This window comes from Hipposideros armiger, unplaced genomic scaffold (genome assembly GCF_001890085.2).
Source record: "Hipposideros armiger isolate ML-2016 unplaced genomic scaffold, ASM189008v1 scaffold_457, whole genome shotgun sequence".
Lineage (NCBI taxonomy): Eukaryota > Metazoa > Chordata > Mammalia > Chiroptera > Hipposideridae > Hipposideros > Hipposideros armiger.
Genome location: NW_017731807.1, coordinates 1,418,986 through 1,424,841, shown reverse-complemented (window position 1 = coordinate 1,424,841; position 5,856 = coordinate 1,418,986). Strand labels below are relative to the sequence as shown.

The following is a 5,856-nucleotide window of genomic DNA, read 5'->3' as shown; positions in this document are numbered from 1 at the left end:
CGCTCACTGTGGCTGCTGGCCGCTCACGCTGGCTGCTGGCTACATACGGTAGCCCATGGCAACCCACTGCCACAGGAGCTGCAGCCTACGCCATTGCCGGTGACTCATGGCATCCCAGCTCCAGGTTGAGCTGTTGTTCAGCATCTTAGCTGTGGAGGGCAGTGTCACTGGCCCTCATATGGGGGATCCAAACCGGGGCCCTCTGGCATCCCAAGCCAGTTCTTAATCATCGCGCCACTCAGCCGGCCCAATATGTATTTCCTTATATAGACCACCATTTGTAACTTATACACTGATACCCCCTGCCTTTTTTTTAGCCTGGATTTGGGCTTTTGTACATCAGCAAATGAATCAACATTTCAAGTTATCTTATGGCAGTCATAGAAAGGTGTTAATTTGTGTATACATTTGAATAATTTATCATGTTTTATTTAAAAGAGAGTATAAAACAGAAAAGCACAACTGTCAATTTTATCAAGAAAAAAATTGACACAGATATGGAAAATATTAGGTGAGTCCATAGGAACAAGCCTTAATTAAGGTTGATGAAATTTTACCTATGTGAACACTCAAGTGGTTGCTATCCAGACCAAAATAGGACATTTCTATTTCCATCACCCAGAAAGCCCCCTCATGCCCCTCCCAGTCAATGCTCACCCAATCCCCAGCGAAAGCCACTATTACCATCACCAATAAATACTTTTGCCTGTTCTTCAACTTCATATAAATAGAATCATCAGTATGGACTCGGATGTCTGGCTTCTTTGTCTCAACATAATGTCTGCAGATTCGTCCACATTGTTGCACATATCAGTAATTTACTCTTTTTTTCTTCAGTATAGTATTCTGTTGTTCGAATATACCAAATGTATCCATTCTCCTTTAATAGACATTTGGGTTGTTTCCAGTTTGGGGATGTTACAAATAAAGTTGCAGTGAACATTCTTGTACATTTTTTGGTGGACATGTGCACTTATTTCTGTTGAGTACTCATGTATACCTAGGAATGGAACTGCTCGTGGACCTGTTTAGCTTTAGTAGATAGCTCTCAGTTTCCAAAGAGGTTAAACCAGTTTATACACCTACTAGTAATATATGAGAGTCTCAGTTACTCTCTATCCTTGCCAATATTTGGTATTGTCAATCTTTTTCATTTTAGCCATTCTGTTGGATGTGTAGTGGTGTCTCACTGTGGTTTTAATTTGGATATGCACATTTTTATTATGAAAGTAATATATTTATATATGAGAAAATTTGGAATGTACAAAAAGAAGAAATTAAAATCATTCATATCCTACCATCCTCTTCTCTTACTCTTCGACTTTATTGGATTCAGGGGGTGCACAAACAATTTTAAGGCTGTACTGATACACATTCCCACCAGAAACGCATGAAAAGTGGCCCTTTTTTCTCTGAACTGGGATTATTTTTTAAATGGTCAATTTGTTATTTTGGTGTCTCATTATGGTTTTATTTAGCATTTCTTTTTTTTTCCTAGTGAGTTGGACTTTAAAAATATTTTATTGCTATTTACATTACCTTCTTTGTAAATGTTTCATTTTATTTGATGAAATAGATTTTTTATCATTGCATCTAACAAGACTAACATCAAAAAAGAAGTTTAGGGCCGGCTGAGTGGCGCATTGGTTAAGAGCTGGCTTGGGACACCAGAGGGCCGCGGTTCGGATCCCACATATGAGGGCCAGTGACACTGCCCTCCACAGCTAAGATGCTGAACAACAGCTCAACCTGGAGCTGGGATTCCCTGAGTCACTGGCGACAGTGTAGTCTGCAGCCCCTGCTGCAGTGGGTTGCCATGGGCTACCATGTGTGGCCAGCAGCCACCGTGAGCGTCAGTCTAGAAGCCAGCGACTGATCTGCCTCACCCGGGAAGAGCGCAATGATGGTGCCAATTTGGGCCAGTGAAGCAATGTCCTCCACAACTAGATTGAAGAACAAAATGACAGCAACTTGTCTGTTCCCCTTCCCCCAATTCCCCAGCGCTGTTCCCCAATTCCCCAATAAAAAATCTTAAAAAAAAAAGTNAAAAAAAAAAAAATGAACATACCTAGCGTCCAGCTCCTTCCTTCTAAATGTCTTTCTCTCCAAAAAGGGAACCAGGGTTCCTTGGAGAAATAGCTGATCCAGGTCTGGATCAGGGAAAGTACAAGATAAACCTTGAAAACTTTGAGGTAAAAAGTAAGAATGTGCTCAAAGAATTGTGGGGACATGGCAACAGAACACAGAACCTAGCCTGAGTGACTCTATGGCCTCTGCAATTTGAGTATCAAAATAAATGATAAGGGATCATAATTAATTGAATAAAATAAATCATGAATCCATATGAATATAAATAAAAGTTTGATGAGATACAGGATATTTACAGTTTCAAAGTATGTCCCACCAAGTAGTAATTACAGTGGGGAAAGTGTTACTTTACAGTGGAGAATCCTGGCTTAACCACCTTAATCAAGTGATCAAAGTGAGCATCATGAGGATGGGTCAAATCTAAATCGTGTACCACCTGAGAGGATGAAAGAATACAGTATCTGCGAGATTCCTGATGTGAGATCCATAGCCTGAATTGAACCATGAAGAAACATCAGACAAACCCAAAACTGAGGGACACCAATTATTGGCCTGCAATTTTCAAAATTGCCATGGTTATGAAAGTCAAGAAAAGACAGGAAATATTCCAGACCTAAGCTGACTACCTTAAGCATAAAAACTAAATGCAGCACATGATTCTGAACTGAACCATTTTGGTAGAGAGAACTTTATTGGGACAACTGGTGGAACTTGAAAAAAATCTGAGGATTAGCTGGTAGTGATGAATCAACGTTAACTTCCTGATTTTGATGTCTGTATTGTGGTTATGTATTCCTTGTTGGCAGGAAACAAGACCCTAAAACATTTGGAGGTGATGAGGCTTCCTGTTGACAACTTGCTCTCAAATATTATAGTTCAGGGGGGAAAAAAGGTTATATGTACAGTACTTGCAACTTTTATGTAAAGCTTGAGATTATTTTTTAAAAATCTGATATGCTTGGTGGTGATGAGCTCCTCACGAGAATATGCCTCTTGAAAAGGATTTCCTTTATCCCTCTCCAGAAGAGCAAATACGAGATGAAGCACCTGGTGCAGAGCCCCAAATCCTACTTCATGGATATGAAATGCCCAGGATGCTATAAAATCACCATTTTTAGCCATGCACAAATGGTAGTTTTGTGTGTTGGCTGCTACACGGTCCTCTGCCAGGAAGAAAGGCAAGGCTCACAGAAGGCTGCAATAACAACACGGAATCCAGGCGAGTGGGAAACTATCCCAATAAACATATTTTGGATTTTAAAAAACCATGATATGTTCATATTCAACAAAAAAAGTTTTAAAATGCCATTTGTGTAGCATCAAATACCTAGGGAGAAATCTAATAGAAGTTAAACAAAACTTCTATAGAAGAAAACCTAACTGAAACAAAAATAAACCTTACACACTTTAGGAATACCTACATTATGTAGTAAAACTAAAAAGAAAAGCAAGGAAACAATATACACCAAATTCAGGATAGTGGGAACCCCTGAGGTGGGGGAGAAAGTGATGTGATGTGGGGGGCACACAGGACATCAGGGTATAGGAGATATTCCTGGTGATTACAAAGATGCTTGTTATTATGCTTTATAATTTATACATACATATGCATATTACATATATTTTTTTGTATGTCAAATATTTAATAGTAAGGAAGAAAAATACACATTATTGCATTTATATTAGAAAAACAAACTTAATATATATATAACTGCTTATGTAAATTATGTGTGTACATACATGTTTATAAAATGCATAGAGACAGGACTAGAAAGATACCCACTAACAAAAACAAAATGCCTTACACAAATTTATGCTGAGACAGGTCAAATTTTATTTTATTAAGTTTCTGACAAGGGAAAACAGTAAAGAAAAAAATATACCAGCTCAGTGGAAAGTTGCTACTGTGAAATGACAGGAAATACCCCAATTGTTAGGACTGCACAAAAGCCTAGAGAACTTTTGACATCAAAATAAGAGGTGATATTTTGTAATGAAGAAAGTTTAACATGTCTGATAATTGAAAAGCACTTGTAGTGCTCTATAATTCATGTTCTCTATAAAGCTTTGAATGATTTCACTAGTAGCATCTTTATTTTGGAACAAAGAAAGCATTACATTTAAAATGTAAAAGCTTGAAATATTACTGCAATTATTGTAATTCTTGGTTTTGTTTTGCTGTATCATGGGCTTTAAAAAAAAGAGAGAGAGAGAGAGAGAGACCGGCCGAGTGGCTCAGTTGGTTAAGAGCGCGAGCTCTGAGCAACAGGTGTCAGTTCGATTCCCACATGGGCCAGTGAGCTGCGCCTGAGCTGAGCTGCCGCTGAGCTGCCAACAGGTGGCAGGACGGCTCAGCTTGTGAGAGCATGTGCTCCTAACAACAAGGCTGCTGGTTCAACTCCCTCATGGGATAGTGGGCAGCGCCCACCCACAACTAAGATTGAACACAGCACCTTGAACTGAGCAGCAGTGAGCTGCCAATGGGGGGCCGGATGGCTCAGTGTGCAAACAAGGTTGCCAGTTCGACTCCTGCATGGGATGGTGGACTACACCCACCCGCAGCTAAGGTTGAAAATGGCAACTGGACTTGGAGCTGAGCTTGCGCCCTCCACAACTAAGATTGAAGGACAACAACTTGACTTGGAGGTGATGGGTCCTGGAAAAACACAATGTCCCCCTTCCCCAATTCCCCAACACTGTTCCCTTCCCCAATTCCCCAATAAAAATCTTAAAAAAAGAAAGAAGAAAGAAAGAAAGGAAGAAAGAAAGAAAGAAAGAAAGAAAGAAAGAAAGAAAGAAAGAAAGAAAGAAAGAAAGAAAGAAAGAAAGAAAGAAAGAAAGAAGAAAGGAAAAGTAGTGTGGGCCTCCCTTGTCTTCTGAGCTGCTCTCATTAAACTTTTATTTTTCATTTGGTACAGCTCTTTACTGTTTGAATTTTATTTTTACCATATACTTGGATTTTCTTTTAAAATTATAATGTAATAATAATATCTAATAGTCAAGAATTGGTGAACACAATGTGGCATTGGGCTTTCCAAAGCCAGGATTTTCAACCACTCGTTTTGGCCTCAGCACTGGTGGTTGCCATTGTGCCATATCAGTGGAGAAAGTTGGTGCTACTGGTGTTGATAATAATTTGTCACCCCTGCCTTTTGGGTTGACTGGGGAAGAACAACCAACAGCCACAAACTGAATGTTTGTGTGCAGCAAAATACTGAGGCTTCTTTTGCTTTGGGGGTGGTCTTTGGTGATGGTAAATATGGGACATAAATATTTATAGGTTGTATTAGGGTTCTTCTGAGAAACAGAACCAACAGGGTGCGTGCATGTGTGTGTGAGTGTGTGTGTGTGCGTTAAATATATGTATGTATACAGAGACTTATTTTAAGGAATTATCTCATACTACTGTGGACTCCTGGCTATTCCAAAATCTGCAGGTTGGCTGGCAGGCTGGAGACTCAGGTAAGTGTTGCAATTCAAGTCCAAAGGCTGTCTGCTGGCAGAATTCCTTCTTCCTTCGGGAGGTCAGTCTTTCTGTTCAGGCCTTCAACTGATTGGATGAACCCACCCACATTATGGAGAGCAATCTGCTTTTGCTCAAAGTCTACCGATTTAAATATTAATTGGCTGATCATAGACAATTTCCATAAGCTGTTGAGGGCGGTAGCATGCCAGATTCAGGTTCAGTCTCCATTACAAATTACCCTTGACTTTTTAATATGTATTTTCTTTTCTTTTTTTTTAAGATTTTTATTGGGGAATTGGGGG

The 5,856-nt window shown here is 39.6% G+C and overlaps 1 pseudogene; it reads left to right on the top strand.

Annotated features, from left to right (window-relative positions):
• The first annotated feature begins 3,074 nt into the window (after window positions 1–3,074).
• The window catches only part of LOC109395115 (transmembrane protein 70, mitochondrial-like), a 50,214-nt pseudogene continuing 47,432 nt past the window's right edge, over window positions 3,075–5,856 (top strand).